Consider the following 20,264-nt stretch of genomic DNA (forward strand, 5'->3'; position numbering starts at 1 on the left):
GATTTTTATCTCTCAATCTATGAAATATACACGAAAACTATGTTCGAACGAAACTTCTAGAACAATATGAGGAACATTATGCCGTACACTACACATTTTTATATCATATGGGTGGAAAATTCGCAGAACAAATACTTTAAAATTCTTCACATTTTAAGATATCTTCGAGCATGAAACTAAGTCAAAATTCAATAAAATCACTTCGAATAGTCAACCTTTGGCCACAAAGTTGGTAGATAACACATTAAGCTTTGCTATGAAAGTTGTTACAGCAGCTTTCGTTGTTTCAGTCTCGAGATACAAATATTGTAAGCCGTAAATTACCTTAAAAACATAAAATTAACTTGAAGCACCTCTAAATCATCACCGATTTTGCTGAAAATTTGCACAGAAGTTCAAATTAACATGACGAACAGTAATCACGGTTGACCCGTTACATTCCGAACATTTCGTTTAAAATGAACAGGTCTAATATATATATATATACAGTGTATCGCAAAATTGACCCTAGTGGAACATTTTTTGAAACACTCTGAAAAGATATATTTTTTAAATCTTGCCTGGTGGTTAAACAGATGTTTATTGATTTATCGTTTTAGTTTTGGACTTGATTGAAATAACCTGTATGAAGTAAGATTTATTTTAGTAAAACGCACGATTTTCAACTTTGTACCTTGTGGACGAATTTTAGTAAAATTAGTGGAATACCAATGATATTTATTATGACTAAAAATGAGCAAAATTTCATAAAGTTTAGTTCATGCTTGGCATACACAGTTTTGGTTACGAACTGTTCATTTGCAATAACTTTGCACACAGTTGACGGAACATAGTTCTATTTGAAGCAGTAGATAGAATAGAGTGTAAGCTTGTTATAGATATGTAAAAAAAAGTAGATTGTAATGCTAGTAGTAAACTGTATTTGTTTTTGCGTTGTTAAAATGAGGTGAGAAATGCTCACTACACATCTCACATCTACACATCTTGATTCAAATGTTAAGCTTAACCTAATCTTCGCATATCTGTAGTAAACTATGAGCCTAATCTATCAATTACTTTAAAGAAAAATAAATTTCAACATCTGAGTGAAAAGTTATTACCAAATGAGCAGTTGGTGTGTACAACTGTGCATGCCAAGCATGGTTTAGTTCATTATATATCAAGATAATAAGGTTTTTCAAGGGAAAGGTGGTTTTTCTCAAATAGCTCTTACTTTTAATAAACGCAACCAAATAAGCCCAACACTGTACCAATAATTGATAATTTTTTGATAATTCAACATCCAGAAATTCAGAAACGTATATCTTTAAATTGTGCTTTTAAAGCTGTTTTTTTTTCTAAAGTTGAAGGACATCTATAAGCTCAATTTTAAGATACACTATATATATACACAATTTTGTTGTCCTACCGCATGTTGTTTTTCATACAATATGGTCACAACTAAATAAAAAGCAGTAAAAATCGTTGAACTGTTTATTTTTGGATCGGATATTTGATGGAATGAATGAAACACACTCAATTCAGTCCAATGGCAATGAAAAGATTAATCAAATTGAGGCTTAACACATAAAAGCAGAAGGTTTTTCGAAACCAAATTTTCAAACGTTGATTGTGGAAATTCACAGATTTTGAGTTGGGCTCGAATCCGAAGATATACATCACTGTCTCATGTGTGGATAGTCGATCGAATTTTTATGGAGCAGGTGTGGGATGAGCAGGATGACCAGTGATTCGAGGAATCGAGAAAAAGCCGGAAATTCGAAGTCGCGGGAAAATTTACTTAATCTATTTTTCAGAAAAAAAATTTGGGCTTTTGAAAAATAGTACGATTTTGGAATAGACTTCATTTGTTGTTTCGAAGGAATTTTGAGAAGATTTAAGATTTAAAAATGAATATCAGGGATAACTCCAAAATATTTCAGAGCATTAGAGGGAGTTTTTCAAAGAACTCTTAAAGATTTTATAGACTTTCACTCCAAGTCACTTGAGTGAGTTGAGATTCAGAGTAGAATTTTTAAGAAACTCTGTGGAAAATTTCAAGTCGATTGCGATCCGTGAAAAATACCGAGGGAATCGAATTTTGATGGTACAATTTCAAATGATAATTATTTAAAGGGAATTAGATGTACATCATGAAACGAATATAATCTTAAAGAAATTTCAAAGCGAAATTTAAAAATAATTAAGAGAAGAATAAAATTTCAATACAATTCTGAGGTGAATTATTTTATAAATATAAAGAGAGTTCAACTGAATTTTAAAAATAATTATGGAAGTTTTCACAGTCAATCGGTGTCATTCGTGCAATTTTCAATAGAGACATTTTGAAAAATAATAAAATTTTAAAATTTACAGATACGTAGAAATATAGGTATCTGATCGATTGGTGATAAAATTATTAAAATTGGTCCAGGGACAGCTGAGTTATAAATGTTCAAAATCTTTCATAATTTTATTACATGTTCCATTTTTGATTTTCACAATTGTACCCCCATATAGAAATCCCAGACGAAGTCCAACGTCAAAACGAATATCTCGCGATTAGCACAGTGTAGCTTCAAATCCCTGCAACCAAATCACGGTGCATCTTTTATCTACCGTTTGAATAAAACATATTCGCTAAATATCATATCATCTATCATGTTGCATAAGAAAACAGGGTGTTTCTGTTTTGGGGGAAAGTGATTTCCCTATCACAGGATACAGATTTCAGTACCAAGCACAGAAATTATCAAACGGTACCTCTATGTATGCATTCAGATTAGCATTGTAAGTCCCTCCTACTTGGAGAATTATGCTATGCTGGATCGGTTTGCTTTGTCCCGCCTTATAGTGGCGGGGCATAGTAAAAAATACATAATGACGCAAATAATGAAAAGGCCTCAACTTAATTTTGTAAACAAACCTTGTATAGGCAATTTTCTCGCGAACCGAAACCTACATTCGAAAAACTAAAACACAATAGGGTAGAGGAAAATTTCCCTGTTCATTGTGTAGGTTTGCGTTGGCGGACTTCCGAATCCTGGGATTTTTTTGCAAAATTCCCTGGATTTCCCGAAAGTTGAGAATTTATAACCTAAGATTATCAATCTATAATTATTGAGTCAAGGTAGCCTATAATAAGTGTGGAGAATATATAGTTGCCTTTCAATAAAATTCTTCTTAGAAGCTTTCAACGCCTTATTTGATTCGTCAATGAAGTAGAGGGCGCCAAGATGCAAGGTTGTTAACGTCTGAAAATGGTTTGAGATTTTTTTTTTGTCAAGCAGAGGTATTTTCCAAATTTTTGTTAATTTTATCAGATGATTTTGGAGCGAATAAACGAACGACGCACGTTTAAAGTAAATTAGATTCACTTACGGTATGCCTTCATAACAAGTATACATCAAATTCTGCAGAGTTACCTGATATATTTTTTTACTTGATTTATTTTCCGTCGATCTTGTTTTCCGTATGCTACTGACGCCAGGGAGACAGCTCCCACACCTGGACCCTACCATATCGATCCATCGATTCATGGAGCGACTTTACAGCCCTTCCGTGATCCGAGAATTTATGCCTCAAAAAATCCCGGTGGCACCGACTGGGATTGAACTCCGGTACTTTGGAGTGAGGCACAATCACGCTTACCAGTTCATCACCGGCACCGCTACTGCCTGATATTTAGCAATGAATTGTTTGGTTGGAACGATGGAACAATTGGCTGGTTCTAGTTCACAAAAAAACTGTCATCTCCTTTGCTCATTGACTTCCGATAAACAAAAATGATACACATCTGCTAAAATTGACAAGATCCCCATCAATTTTCCAAAGACGAGTTGTCCAATGACCTACTGGGACTAGTTAAATATAAACGATAGATGAAGTTCATTCAAACAGAGCATCTATCTATGAGTTGGTTGAAGGTTTGAAACACGATTCTAGAATCGTGCAAACTGATATGAAGTCAACGTTAAGGGATAGTAAGAGAGTTTATTTTATAAAAAAAATTGTTTCTTAAAATCTCATGTTGAAGAAACTGGCAACTAAGACTGAAATATGTCCAATTTTTTAGTATTAATACTTTTTCTCAAGCTTCGAAATTCCATAAAGGCATATTTTTGTTTGGATTTTAGCAACAGGACCGGGAAACAGGAAATATCAAACAATCTGAATCTGGTCTCACTCAACTAAACAAATTTTCCGAAACCGGATTTTTTTTTCCATATGGTCAGGATCATTAGGATTGAGACAAAACAAAGGCATGCGCACCACCGCCCTTTAGCAATCAATTTTTGAAATAAACTACCCAGCATCTAAAAGGCCTGTCTCAAATGAACAACTTTCCCGATGACGGGAACTTCTATGTGGTCAGGATTATTAGATATGAAAAGTATTTTACTCACAAGCACAACCTAGTGATAAATTGTTGGTCAAAACTATTCGCCATCTGAAACCTCTTACTAATCTGAACAACTTTGCTAAATACGAAAGCTTTCCATATGGTCATGATCAGTAGAAATGAGTAAACGTCATATTTTTCCCACTAAGTGCCTTCTACAGAGCAAATTTTGAACAACAGTACCCGTCCCTAGTGCTTCCTGGTGAGCAAATTTTGAACGACAAACTCCACCATTAGAAAGGCCTCATTCAAATGAAGAATTTTACCAAAGACAGGAACTTTCTACATGTTCAGGAGCAGAAGAAATCAAACTAAACAATATTTTGCTCACTAATGCTTCTTAGTGTGCAAATTTTGAACGACAATATCCACTATTAGAAAGGTCTCATTCAAATGAACAACTTTGCCGAAGACAGGAACTTTCTATATGGTCAGGTTCAGTATAATTTACGCAATAATATTTTGGAAACAAGCCCATTCTAGTGAGCTAATTTATTGACTGCATTACCCCGCATCGTGGGCCTCCCTTAGCTCAGTTGGTAAAGGCGCAGCTACATAGCAAGACCATGCTGGAGGTGGCTGGGTTCAATTCCCGGTCCGGTCTAGGAATTTTTCGGGTTGGAAAATTTCTCGACTTCCCTGGGCAATACAATATGGTTGTACTTTGCCACACAATGGTACAGGCATCGAAAGCTCTCAATTAATAATTGTGGAAGTGCATCTAGAACACTAAGTTGAGAGCACACAATAAGCTTATATTCAATAAACAATAAGCTTGGAAATGCAAAGAAGAATAAGAAGAAGATTACCCCGCATCGGGAAGCTCTTACTCGCCGAAAAAGCGAGTGATATATTTTACGAAATTTGAAAGATCTAACTAAATTGAAATCGTTCTATATGGTCAGAAGTCGGTTGATCAGTGATTATTCAAAAAACCTTCAATTGTTCATACTGTCCTCTGCATATTTTGACAATACATCGGGATGTCTAATATTATGCAGAAGATCTAGAATTGTTCGAAAAATTAAATCAAGTATCTTAGATAATTTTCAATGGAAATAGGTTGATCAAGAATTATTCCAAGGACCTTTAATTGATCAAATACCAGCTTAATTTCCCCGGAATATTTTATCATCTCTTCTTTAATTGAATCAAGCATCTACCATATCTTTCCATTAGCTTAGTCGGTAAAGGCGCAGATACAAATCAAGACCATGCTGGAGGTTGCTGGGTTAGATTCCCGGTTAAGTCTAGGAATTTTTCGGGTTGGAAAATTTATCGACTTTTCTAGGCATAGAGAACACACTTAGAAATAACTAACTTTACACGTGACGGAATCAATCTTTGACATAAAAGATGAGACGTAAACAAACATGTCATGTAATATTAAGTGCTTCGAGACTGAAAAGTTCGTTGCTCGACGAAAAGTACGTTTGATTGAGATATATTTCACGCCTGTTATGACTAAAATTTATGTCAAAATTGACGCTCGTATACGTCACTCTCAGAGCACCTAAATTTACATGAATTTTTCTAAGTGTGTATGACTGTACTTGCCACACAATTATACTAAATGCAAACATGATACAGGCATCGAAAGCTCTCAATAAATAACTGTGGAAGTGCATCTAGAACACTAAGTTGAGAGCACACAATAAGCTAATATGAAATAAGCAAGCTTCGAAAAGCGAAGAAGAGGATGAAAAAGAAGAAGAAGACATATCCAAAAGAGAAAGAATGCTGATGAAGAATTATTTCCAAGAACATCATCAGCATCAGCATAATGTCCTCTGAATATTTTGACCAGAACTCTGGATGATCTAATATTATCCTGAAGATCTTTAATTGCCAAATCTCTCAAATCATGTTTCTTAGTTAATCTTCGAAGAAATTCAAAAGACCTTCAATTTTTCAAATACCTGCATAATGTCCTCTGCATGTTTTGATAATACATCTTGATAATCTAATATTATTCTGAAGTACAGATCTTCAGAAGATCTATAATTGTTCAATAATGAAATCAAGTTTCTTAGATATTCTTGAAAGAAAGTAGGTTGATCAGGAGTTATTGCAAAGATCTTAAATTGATAAAATGCCAGCATAAGGTGCTCTGAATATTTTGACAACGCTTTGGGATCATTTAATATTATTCTGAATAATATCCTTTGAATATTTCAAGAAGACTTCGGGATTTTCTAAAATTATCCTTAAGATCTTCAATTGTTAAATCTATCAAATCATGTTTCTAAGTTAATCTCGAAAGAAACTAGGTTGAGCAGGAATTATTCAAAAGACCTTCTATTTGTTAAATACTTACATAATGTAATCTGAATAATTTGCCATGTCTTCGGGATGATCTTATATTATTCTGAAGATCTGTAATTGTTCAATAAATAAATGAGGGGGCGACCTGGCGTAGTGGTTAGCATCCATACCTATCACGCCAAAGTCACGAGTTCAAATCTCACCCCCGGACAAGTCACGAATGACCCAAGAGCGTTAAAGTGACTATAATAAAAAAAAAAAAAAAAATAAAAAAATAAATAAATGAAGTCTTTGGGATGATCTGATAAAGCCTCAATAAAGTAGATCTTTAATTGTTCGATGAATACTTCAAGTAGGGGAAACAGATGTAATGTCTGCGTAAATGCCCCTAATTTGGGCCCATACACAATTTCAGCAATCGACTAAATTTTCAATCGTGACCAAAAATATCCATTAGTACCGTCGCAATGACCCGTTCATCTAGATAAAATTTAAAAATAGCAGATTTTTAGCGATGAGCCCAATCTTAGATCCATTAGAGCCATTTCCCTTATCGTACGAATTAATTGTTCAATAAATAAAATCAACTTTCCGAAATATTCTACTAAGAAGGTAGGTTGATCAGGAATTAGTCCAAAGACTTTCAGTTTAGTTTTTAAGTAATCAGTCTATACGACGTAGTTGAAGATGGTGAACAAATAAACAAATAAATAAAATAAATATTGTTCTCAAATACCGCCATCACCAGGCAGGGAAAAGACCAGAACGGTCATGCGATACATCAAACAGCAACAGTATTGAATGACATATCTATTGACGCTAATATTTAATCACTAGGGCCACATTTGGTCTCGTCCAGACATGTTTCAAACTTGTTCCGGGGCTTCCCTGGGGACATCCATATGAGCCCATTCACCTTCAATAGCGACAAAGGGCCCTAAAGGGTTAGATGTTTCTATGAAATGATGTCAATAAACCCGCATTTGTTCCACTGTGCTATAAATATATTATGAGTTATGCAATTGATAATTATTACACTGCATCGAGTATGCACGATGACACCGATTCCGTTGTTCATAGTTGTTGCATCGATTTCAGCTGGAGCTGCCTCACACTTTCTGGTCGACATCGAAGACGGTATCCTCACTACTGTAAGTTGTCATAAATTATGTATAAGAGTTGAAAGTTCAATCGTGTCATCCACCTTTCAGCCCCAAATTACCATTAAATATGGTTACGAAACGGAAACTCACCGGGTTGAAACCTACGATGGCTTTGTGTTGGAAATGCACCGGTTGAAGGCGTCCCCTATCTCAGGACAGTTCAATCCCGAAAAACCTCCGGTACTCATAATGCACGGGTTGTTGGGATCATCAGGTGATTGGATTCTGATTGGTCCTCAGAATGCACTCCCGTATTTGCTGTCCGACTGCGGCTACGATGTTTGGTTGGGAAATGCTCGAGGAAATCGCTACAGCGGTGAACATACCTATCTGACCTCGGATATGAAAGAGTACTGGGATTTCTCGTGGCATGAAATCGGAATCTACGACATTCCGGCAATGGTTGATCATGTTTTGCGGACGAGAAAACTTAGGAAGCTTCACTACATAGGACACTCCCAGGGGACAACTTCGTTCTTCGTGATGACTTCGATGATGCCACAGTACAATGAGAAAATCATTAAGCTTTATGCACTAGCTCCTGCTGCGTATTTGTCACATCTGAGCAATCCCGTACTAAGATTTCTATCAATCCATTTGAGTACTGCTTCAGTAAGAATGCAAACATGGTTTGTTTTATGAATGATGACCTCGTTTAATTGGAATTATTTGCTTTTCAGAACGTCGTAGATATGCTTGGAATTAATCACTTCATGTCTGCACATCCAATGATCAGTCAAATGGCTAATGTTATATGCCCACCTAATGGTCCACAATGTGCCAACGCTATGTTTCTTATGTCAGCAGGGGAATATAAAAACCTTCATCCAAAAATAGTGCCAATTCTTGTTGGACATATTCCAGCCGGTGCATCAGCCAAACAGTTTTTCCACTACGGTCAAGAAGTAATGTCCGGCCATTTTCGCCAGTTTGATTACGGGGTGGAGAAGAACACCGAAATCTACCATTCACTGGATGCGCCGGACTACAATCTCACGAACGTACGTGCTCCGGTTGCCATCTACTATGGTTTGAGTGACCAACTAACCCATCCAACGGATGTTGGACGGCTTGCTCAGGAACTTCCCAACCTGGTTTCCTTGAACCAGCTCCCAAATGCCTCCTTCAACCACATGGACTTCCTACTGTCAACCAATGCCAAGGACGACCTCTACCAAGGTATAATCGCCAGCATAGAGGAAGACAGTTGACACGAACGGTTCAACAGTTCCCATTGACAGTGTGAGGGCCCGCATGTTTCGACAAAGATCATCAACAACGCTACGCGCATTCCTCCGTTCATTTTACCGGTAAAACGACTGCGAAAAAGGTGAACAAACGAACAATTAAAGATAGATTTATTTGACAGTTTTAATGCTGTGACTGCGTGCGTACATACCCAGTTTCATTGAACTCCATCGAGGACAATTTTCGAAGGCTACGCAGAGAACATAGTTAATGTAATCGAAAAAGGTTGATAATTAAATTTTGCTTTCGTTTGCAAATCCAAGATCACCTACCATCCTCACGCTTCCTCGATTATGTAAATTATTCAGATTATTTTAATGCATTCTTAAAAACTTATTACCAGCCACTCTGCAACCCACACATAACGTTTTCATTGAATTCCCTCCCACACCGAACGCCAACCGCATACGAGAACACAAAAACCAGCCAAAAGCAATAAGCTGGAAAATTCCCGGTAAAAACTTACACCTGCTGCTGCATTCAACGTTCCACCTTTACTATTTTTATTTTTTTCATCACCGGAAAGAGACCTGTTTCACATGGTGCTAAAACCTGGCACTAAAAGTCATTCAATTAAGAGAACACAAAGATAGGATAGGGTAAAACAGTGATTTCTCTGGAAACGGGACCTGTGTCGTGGCCTCTGGTTGGCATTTTTCCGAGCATCGAATTGCAAGTTTTCCACTGATGCTATTTTGAGAAGTGCTTTTTTTAAACAATCAAAGGAATGCTGGTGCTTTGAAAAAAACTCTCTAAAACACTTTGGAAATTTCCGGGATTTATAGGGTTGAGCGCTACTTCGTCGTAGTTGTTCATTTTCGTCCTATCGAGCACAAAACATCAGTAAAATAAATTATTTCACCGCTCAAAAATCAATAATTCGTTTGTTCTGAATCATAAGCTACAGTGAAGCTTCGATTTTATCACGATCGGAAAAAATTCCGCGTTATTCATTTGAAACGTTATATTCTTGAAACCCATCGAATTTAGCTTGCAAATAGCTGTCATATCAATAAAAGTTACGTTTAAGGTGTTCGGGTCATATTGACCCGGATTGGACCCAACGATTTCGGAGGCATTTTCTTACCACATTTCAAATGATTTGCACCCAAACTAAACTTTAGGACTTAAATGTTGTGAATCTGGCATAGGATTGGCTGAAATTGACCGCTGAGAGTCGGTGTCGGAATGATCAAGATTTGGCCATACTACACGAAAGCTTGGGTGAACTTCTGGTGAAGTTTTCGGTCTACCGGTCCCAGTTTACGTCCAGATTTCGATGTGTTCTCGAAGGTACTGGATGGTGCTTTGGACTGCTTCGATACTTACTTCCTCCATTTTCGCCAACTTCCTGATAGGTTGGGAATAGCGCACCATTTGGGCACGATCTATTTGCGCTTTTCCGGGGAAATGCGTCGCATGTTGATGATTTTGTAAACAAAAAAGCACTTTGCGCACACAAACTGGTTGAACAATAAGTAAACAACAACACACATCAATGAACAGCTGATAAACTTCATAGGGGTAGAAAATGCTCCGTAATGCAAATGCCCCGTAACGTGGGTAGATCACCTTTTTGTGGTACGTTACGGGATGTAAGATCTACCACCGATTTCTAGTCCTGACTACTTCAAACTAGGGGAACAGGATTTTTCAGTAATCCAAGGAACACATCTTAGTCCTTGTTATTTTTTATGCCTTGTTGATAGTGACAAGACTCGGCTTTGTCTACCGAGGATGATCTTGAAACAAGGCAAAAAAATGAGTTAGTTGTCTTCATCTATGTGATTCCTAATCTTCTCTTCTTTGTTCCCTAGTTTGAAGTGGTTAAGACTAGGGTTCTGATGCATGGTCATTATCGGTGTCATACCTTAATTATGTTGCTAAGGAATCCAATTTTGAATGACAAAGGGGCGCGCCTTTGGAGGGTGTTTCAACACTCCGAAGGGTATAAATAGCGAGACCTTTCAATTAGAGTCGGATCCTTGCGATAAATGCAAGAGTGGCAACTGTAAAAAAAAAATCGAATAGTTCATCATTTCTCAATAGTGATGGAGTAATACGACATGCACTAAACTAAGGACACGGGATATACTACAATAGATCAATTTACTGGTCGCAGTAGTGTTGGGTCTCGAACAGAGGAAAAAAATAGGGGTAGAAATAGCGGCGAGTTGGAAGAAAACTTATACTTTCTGGGACACCCTATAGAAGTGCAGTTAACTTTGTAAAAGCCTAGCAAACTTTGTAGAATCCCAGTGACCTTCATAGAACTGCAGATAAGTTTGGTACAAAATCATCAAACATTACAGAAAATTTAGAGAAATTTAGCAAATTTTGTAGGAATTCGAAGAAGTTCTTTGAAGTTTAGAAATTTTTCTATAAATTCATTAGACTTTTCAAAGCCCTATGGACTTTTAAGTTGTTCAGAATTTAGGAGATTCAATATGAATTGATGAAACTTCGTAAAGCTTCAGAGAATTTCAAATAAATCCAGGGTGCTTTTAAAATTCGGGAAAACTTCTAAGAATTGGGATTTTTATGCAAGTTTTAGAAACGTTCGTTGAGGTTAATGGAACTTTGTTTAGATAAAAGAAATTTCATAAAAGTTATTTTTGTAGCTTCATGGCACTTCATTACAGCACAGTCAAACAGACATAGCCCTTAGAAGAAAATTCTTCAAAAAATATCGTCAAGCGTATTTTGCATGCACCCTCTATCATGGACATTCCCAAGCATTGATTTGCAACCGGAGCATCCCTCGTTAATGCATTTTTTCACTAGTTGCTTTTCCCTCGTTCTGTCAACACGTCAGCTGTGATGAATAAAAACAAAACAGATGCAAGTAAGTGATGTCAGTTTTACAAAATTTTCCTTAGATCTAGGGGAAATGGCTCTAATGTTGGCCTATGGATCTAAGATTGGGCCCATCGCTAAAAATCTGCTATTTATCAATTGTATCTAGATGAACGCGTCATTGGGACGGTACTAATGGATATTTTTGGTTGCTATTGAAAATTTAGTCGATTGCTGAATTTATGTATGGGCACAAATTAGGGACACTTAGGCCAACATTGCATACATTTCCCCTATATGATTAATTGAATATTGCAGAAATACGGATCCGTAGCAGATAATGACATAATCTCAGTCATATTTTTAGGGATTTGTTTTCTTTGTTTAGTGTGATTTTTTTGACGTAGACTACGTCTTACGGGAAGGTACTGGGGGTAAATCGAAAATCTAAAATTTGCGACCGTCACGAAAAGGTGTAAGGTTTTGAACCCTTATAACTTTGTCATTTATAGATGAAATTAAAATCCAAATTCACTCACAATATGCTACAATAAATGCTTTTCCAATTGTCTAAAAAGAGGCGTTAAAAAATATACAAATAAAAAGTGATAATTTTATCACTGTTTCAATGCAATAAACGTTCTCCCCAAACCAAGTCATCATAATCGAGTACCATTTGGTTGTGTATCGTTTTGCTTGAACCTGTAAAACTATATATAGTAAGAGCTATGCTGTCGTTCCTCCGCTCATGGTACTTAGTTGCTAGATCGTCTAGCAGTATAGTTAGTTCGTTCGTTCGCTCCGCTATCGAGTTTCTTCTAATTCATTTTATTGTTACGTTCACGTTGTGGAAGTACCGTCATAGACAGGAACATTGGCAAGTCTAATTGCACTTGTCACTAAACAAAGCATGGTAGCGTTCTACTACTCCTGTATCGGAGGGCCCTAGTAAAAAGGCCCAAATGGACGCCAGCGCTGCTTCGGATGACGCAGCTAATCGGCTGCTACAGAGCAACCAATTCTCGGGGCATGAAGTAGTTCGACTCCTCGTGGTGTGCCCTGGAAACGTTAATTATCGAACCCAAGGGAGAGATATTGCGGCTAAACTAACTACAGCACAGTAAGGACGCTGGAGCCCCATCCAGCTCGTCCCAGGAGGTCGACAAGCCCTGCACAAACCCTCGTTGTGCAAAGACAGGAGTGTAGACGACTCTGACCAAGTCACAGCACACTTAGCTGGTACACAGTCACGTCTGTCCTGTCCCGCCGTGGACAGCTGGCTTGCTATCACGTCTGCTCTAGAACTCAGGCGAACAATTATACCACAGACAGACATACAAATTAGTACCGTTGTACTTCTTTAATCTAGTACCTCAAAACGTACAATTTGTGGTACTAGCTCAAAGCAGTATAACGGTAGTACAACAGTGAACTTTGTATGTCTGTACAAGGTATTAACGGCGAACGATAAGAGGAAGGCCCTGCACAGCTGCTCACTGTGCAGTAGCGAGTGTCACGTCTGTGATACCCCTAGTAGCACGTTTGTCACAAACCGGTTGAGGTAACTGCTATACTGCCTATAATCGCAAATCAGTCCCATATGGAAAAAGTAGGCATTGAGAAAATGCCAGTCGAAGTTACGAAGTGCAATTTACATGTAAATATTTGAAAAATCATAGTACATTTATTGATATTTTTTCAAGTTAAAATCTATCACAATGAAACTTACATTTTCTGTTATATGGCGATTCGAAAAGCAGAACTTTAACTTGAACTATAGACGATTGAATTTTAGGATGGGACTGATATGCGATTACTTTGCTTGATGAGACAAGCTGACTTGATGTTGTTTTCATATTTTTCATTATCAAAGTCCATAGTTTTATCACATAATATGAAAGTAGATGCCAATTGATAGTGGATAACGGTGTTATCTCAAAATTGACGAAAATCCATATGGGACTGATATGCGGTTATAGGCAGTATAGGACTCATTTGGATCACAATCAAGTTGCTGCAACTTTGTGTGACAGATGTGTGCTACTTGGGACACCACTAGTGATGCGCCATAGCGCAACCGGCTCCCTCCCATGATGTAATGCTTTCGGGCGGTTCCGGGGAGGGCAAGGGCCAAGAGCACAGGGTAAGGTTTAGTGGGTCGGGAGCGCTACTTCTCCCATCCCCACACCCTGAGTTATCTTCTCAGGTGTCTGGGAGCAAATTCCCCCTGTATGAAAAAAAAGAGCAACCAATTATCGGTGCTCAGAGTTGAAAATAGCGGTGGTGACGCCGCTGAAATTTCCTAAAAGGAGCGGATTCCCCCGCTGTTTACCCCGATGAAGGACGTCGCCAAGCTTAGGGATGAGCTGGCCAAACTCAAATTGTTCCCGCGTTTCAAGATCTGTAGCGTAGGAACAAAGATCATGTGCTCCAGCCTACAGCAGTACATGTTGGTTGGAGACTTACTGAAGAACAGTACGGTGTAGTTTACACCCACGATTTGCCGTCGGTGAAACCATTGAAGGTTGTTTTACGGGGACTACCGTCGTACGAAGTGGCTGCCGTTAAAGATGAACTGGTGAGGCTCAGATTGAAACCAGAGGCACTCCATCCAATGAATCGACGGCCTATGCCCAATAATAACTATCGTGACCAACTGTGTCTGGTTCACTTTACGAAGGACTCCACCATCCTTGCCTCGCTGAAGAGCAAAATACGTGACCTGTTTCAGGTCATTATCTACTGGGAATCCTACAACCACAACACCGTGCATTGGGTCATGCACAAGTTGCCTCTCCTTCGGCCATGGCACGAAGAACTTTCATATTAAACAACGCTGCGACAAGTGTGCTATGGCCCACTCGACGGCGACCTGTGCTCAAACTGATGACACCGAGCCGAAGTGCGTGAATTGCGGCGGTGTTCACCGTGCCACTATTCGGGACTTCCCCAAGCGAACGGAATACATCAACATCAGGAAGAAGAAGGCGAAACAAACGTACACTAAAATCCATCACGGATGAATAATACCCGGCAATCCAACCTCGTCGCATGGTCCCAAATCTCCCACCGTTACCCCTCAAAAATCAACGAGCGGCCCCCTCAGCTCAACATCGCCTCACTGCTGCAGCGGCCCTGCCAAATCAAGTTTCTGCCTCGGCGCCGAACTATCGTATGCCCGTGTATTGCCTCAGGCGATTCAGTTGACGAATCTTCGTTTAAGCTGGGTTTAGACAGGGCAAGTCAATTGATCAAGTCAGTTGAATTCAACTGACTTGAACGCGAATTGAACGTGTAAACCATGCCATTCAACTGACTTGATCAACTCACTTGAATTGAAAAAAGTTGAACCAGGCTCAACTTTTCAAGCCAATTGAATTCAACTGAGTTGATCATTTGACTTGCCTAGTCTAAACCCAGCATTACTTCGGAGGAACTAGTAACGCTGGTTGCAAAGGTGATCGTCATCCTGCGCACCTGCAAGACTCGATCTAAACAGCTTCATGCTGCCTTATCTCTCATCACCAAGTATGGACCGTGAAGCTATAAAAATAGCAAATTGGAACGCTTGCTCGCTGACGAACAAGCATAGAGAGCTGCTCGATTACCGCAACACCAAGGAGATCGACATTGCTATCATCACCGAGACGCAATTGAAGCCAGAACTGAACGTATTCCTTCCCGACTTCCGGCTCGTCAGACGTGACCGCACCTAATTAGGGTGCAGAAATTGACATGTCAAGTAAATGGAGTAAATTGAAGAAATAAGTTACTTCTACTGTATTTTCACGAGAAGTTCACTAGACATCTCAACGTAGTCTACGTCAACCATGTCTTGTACACAAACCCACCAATTTTTTTGCTGGAAACAAATTTGCCCCACGTTTACACGTTTGCATCACTATTGAGTGTTCTTTCTACAAAAATGTGTACACAATTAACAAATATAATATGTGGTAAAATTGGATACAATATTACACTTATCAAAATTATGTGTTCTCAAATTCTGTTACAGCGAAATATTACACAACAAGCGCATTGACCAATATGCTGCTGTATGGATCTAATATTCAACAACTTTTTTCTGTATTCTTAAGATTAGTAGACAGGTGGTACGTGTTTCTAGTGGGATGCCTTGGCCCTCTTATCATTTTCAAGAACAGACTACTAAATTGACCTGAAAAAAACTGGCATCACTGATAAGTTAGAAATGTGGTGACATGCTTAACGCTTCAGTGGCTCCACTATGGCAAAAGCAAATACATTCCCAACTAAAACCTGATTTACGAAGAATGTGATTATGAGAGCTATGTCTGTTTGTCTGTGATTAAGGTTTAATGGACTTAAAAAAGATCGGAAAATTCCGCAGAAATTCTGAAACCATTGTAGAACTTGAGGGAACTACGCAAAAAATTATCGAAATTCTAAAAGTTTCAGGTAACTTTGAAGAAATGAAGTGAACTTCATTTAAAAAAATTAACTTTGTAGAAATCAAAAAACTTCGTGAAACTATATAGGAGCGCAGAGATTTTTTAAAAGTGCAAGGAACGTTGTTAAAGTTCAGCCATAATTATAGAAGCTCAGAGAACTTTGTATGTAGAAGCTCATGCAATGTCGTTGAAGGTTAAAGAGAATTCAGTATGCTTTTAAGAACATCAGGGTTTGATTTGGGAACTTACTAGACGTTGGATGTTTAAACAAATTCATAGAAAACGTTCAAGGTTTTGCTGAAGTTTGGTGAAGGTTTTAGAAGGTTGAAGGTTGTTCTGAGATCTTGATCGAACTGAGAGAACTTGGAAAAAGATATTATCGAATTTGGAAGTAGCTGGATGTAACGTCGTAGAAGTTGAAAAATGTTCAACGAGTTAAGGTAAGGTAGATGATCAAAGAACATTTGGGCAATTTTTGACGTAGGATTACGTCTTTCGGCAACATATTGGGGGTGCAATTTCAAAAAACCAAAATCGACTGCATTACCAAAAGAGGTCAGGTTTTGACCACATATAACTTGTCAATAGAACATGGATTTTAATTCTAAACAAGCCAAACGATTGGAAATTTATCTTCCAATCTGCTAAAATGAACACTTCATTAATTTTCAATAGGTCACTATTGAAAAATACACCAATGTCCAACTGCTGCAATGGTGATCAAAATTATCACCGATTGCCTGAAAACAGCGCATTCCCTAACACGGATTTAAAATTCGAATTTGATCCTGTCTCACTGAACGGTGCTCATTCAATCACCGTGTGTGGTGGTGTCCGGTCGACGGTGTCCCCAGCAGCAGCATCAGTAGCAGCAGTGCTTTGGGCGTGTGGCATTGAACATCGTTCTCCAGTACACAACGAAAGGCAGCCTGAAAGCAGCGAGCATCTATAGCAGGAAGAAGAAGCCACACCGCGATCAAAATCAGTTTACTCGTGAGTAGCTGTGAGTCATCAATGCCTAGCGCGTAGGCCTTGCTCCAAACAATATACAGCTCGCCAGACTCACAACACCCTAATAGCTCAGCATTAGTCAACCATCACGATAAAATGGTCCTTTTCAGGACCACCATAAATTTGTTAAAGAGTATATTTTGGACATTTGTAAAGGTCATCAATCGGATGTCAGTTCCCGCAAGCATCTAACTATCAAGGCTCAACCGGGTCTATAGAAGATGTGAAATTGTAGGCCTGCATGTATTGGTGCAATTCGTTTTCACTCGACTTTCATTCCGCTTCGCACGATTCGTTTCATTCGTTTACTCACTGTAGTGACGTCAAAAAGTTTGTTTCGATCGGCGCTTACATAGGAAATTTAATAATAGGAATTTCTTGTACATTAGTATGTTACCCAAATGTATGAATGGTCTGCCACTAAATGTTGATATAATTAATTAATTATTGAATTATCGCACTGCATACTATGAAAAGCAGCCTGTTATCATAAAAAAAAACAAATCGCCAGCTGGTATTTCCCGGCGACTTTACCAAAATAATACAATCAAACAAAATCATCATGCACAACTAGCTAGGATTTGTTTTACTTCATATTTCACAAAATTACTTTCGAGTGCTATAACATCGTCTACCGCAAAGTTTACATTTTTTTCCTCTCCCAACACATACGTCAGGGCTAGATAGATCTCCACAGGATCTATAGAATCCACGCATTAAAAAAAAAAACAAAATCGACCGGACTTCGAAAATTGGTCAGGTTTCGACCAATAGCATTGATTTTAATTCTAAACAAACCAAACGATTGGAAATTTATCTACCAATCTGCTAAAATGAACACTTCATAAATTTTAAATAGGTCACTATTGAAAATTACACAAAATGTCCAACTGTTGCAATGATCAAAATTATCACCAATGCAAAAAGCGCTTTCCCTAACACAGATTTAAAAATCGAATTCCATGCGGTCTCACTGAACGGTGCTCATTCAATCATCTTGTGTGGTGATGTCCGGTCGTCGATGTTAGCAGTAGTAACAGCAGCACCAATGCTTTTGGCGTGTCGTTGAACATTGTTCTCCAGTACGCAACGAAAGGTTGCCTGCAAGCAGCGAGCTGCAGAGCCCACATAAGCAACCATAGGAGGAAGAAGCCCCACCGCTAGGAAACGGAATCAGTAGCTCTTCGTGAGTCGCTACGGGTCATCTATGCCAAGCGTGTCACCCTCGCTCCAAACAATGTACAGCTCGACAGCCTCATCCGTGTTGAACACCCAGTTCAGCATTACTCAACCATCACGACAAAACGGTCCTTCTCAGGACCACCATAAATTTGTTAAAGAGTATTTGTTATTTGAACATTTTTCAAGGTCATCCATCCTAGATTCCTACTATCAATTTTCGCATAATTTTTATTTATGGAAAAAGCCAAAAATTCCGTGCGTTTTGTGTGCGAAAATGCGTAATTACGTCATCATAAAACGAGGCTTTTCCATGATACCGTGATAGCATGCTTTTTTTTTTTTTAGTTTTAGTTTTAAATGATCTTTATTTTAGTTTAACTTGGACGATTACCATATAAATTTTTTACTAAGTGATTCAATTGCTTTCTTCATCTTTAGGTATGGGCAAAATTCAAAATTTGTTTTACAGAATTAGTCCTAGACTTAGTACACGGTCGACCACCTTGGTGGGATTGGTTTGTTTTGTTTTTAGAATTTGAAGAGAAACTACTTAATACTACTATTTACAGCTTAAAACCTACTCTACTATATACACTTAACCTACTATGTACAAATTGCTTATTAAAGCATGTTCAGAAAGATTGCATTTTTGAATAAATTTAGTTGTCATATCATCAATTTTGGAATCTACTTTGGGAATTTCTGCCTCTTGATGGAGGTCTGCTATTCTTGTGTCGAATGGACGATCTAGGATCATCCTCAACACTCTATTCTGTGCAACCTGGATTTTGTTCCTGTGGGTCTGAGCGCACGATTCCCACACCGGGGCGGTATAGAAGATCGCGGGGGCTATGATCTGTTTGTAAACAGCCAGTTTGTTTTGCCTTGAGAGGCGGGATCTGCGGCAAATGAGCGGATACAAACACCTAACCAAGGCGGAGCACTTAACTAGGGTTTTCTCTATGTGCGAGCGGAACAGGAGCTTCTCATCGAACAACATCCCGAGATAAGTAACATCAGTGGACCACTCGACCCTTGTACCATCCATCATTACGGTACAGGAGGGAGACGGTTTAAGTTTTAATGATTGTCTGTGAAGGAACATGATCGCTTGGGTTTTCGAGGCGTTGATTTTGATTTTCCACGTGGTGGCATAATCAGTAAAGGTGTCAAGGCATCGTTGGAGCTTGTTCGTAATTTCACGAGGCATCCTACCTTTGACGGCTATCGCGGTGTCATCTGCAAACAGAAAGAACACGCAACCGTCTCCTAGAGGAGGGATGTCCGACGTGTAGATGCTGTAAAGCAGTGGTCCCAGCAGACTCCCTTGCGGAACACCTGCTGGGATCGGAAATTGTCCCGAAAGGGAACTATTCAACGACACCCTGAACGACCTTTGCTGGAGATAGTTACGGGTGATTTTCACAAGGTATGGTGGAAAGTTGGAGTTACAAAGCTTGTATATAAGTCCGTCGTGCCAGACATTGTCAAACGCCTTTTCGACGTCTAACAAGGCCATGGCTGTGGACTTGGATACAGCTTTGTTACTCCGGATGTTATTCATCACCCGCACTAGCTGATGATTGGTGGAATGCCCCTTACGGAACCCGAACTGTTCCGGAAGAAGAATGTCATGTTCCTCCACAAACTTGTTTAGTCGGCTGAGGATCAATTTTTCGAACAGCTTGCTCAGCGCTGAGAGCAGGCTAATCGGTCTGTAGCTTGACGGTAGTGAAGGGTCTTTCCCAGGTTTGCGGATCGGGATGATTTTTGCCACCTTCCAGATGC

General features: G+C 38.8%; 1 protein-coding gene and 1 pseudogene across 2 annotated transcripts in view; both read left to right on the forward strand.

The window, feature by feature from the left end:
- Nucleotides 1-20,264, forward strand: part of LOC135699880 (uncharacterized) — a 361,603-nt gene that overhangs the window by 23,221 nt on the left and 318,118 nt on the right. The window lies entirely within an intron of this gene.
- On the forward strand, nt 7,702-9,047 carry LOC135699882 (lipase 1-like; annotated as a pseudogene).

The sequence above is a fragment of the Ochlerotatus camptorhynchus genome, unplaced genomic scaffold (genome assembly GCF_037179485.1).
Source record: "Ochlerotatus camptorhynchus isolate MF236.1 unplaced genomic scaffold, CSIRO-AGI_Acam_v1.1 ptg000122l, whole genome shotgun sequence".
In the NCBI taxonomy this organism is placed as follows: Eukaryota; Metazoa; Arthropoda; class Insecta; order Diptera; family Culicidae; genus Ochlerotatus; species Ochlerotatus camptorhynchus.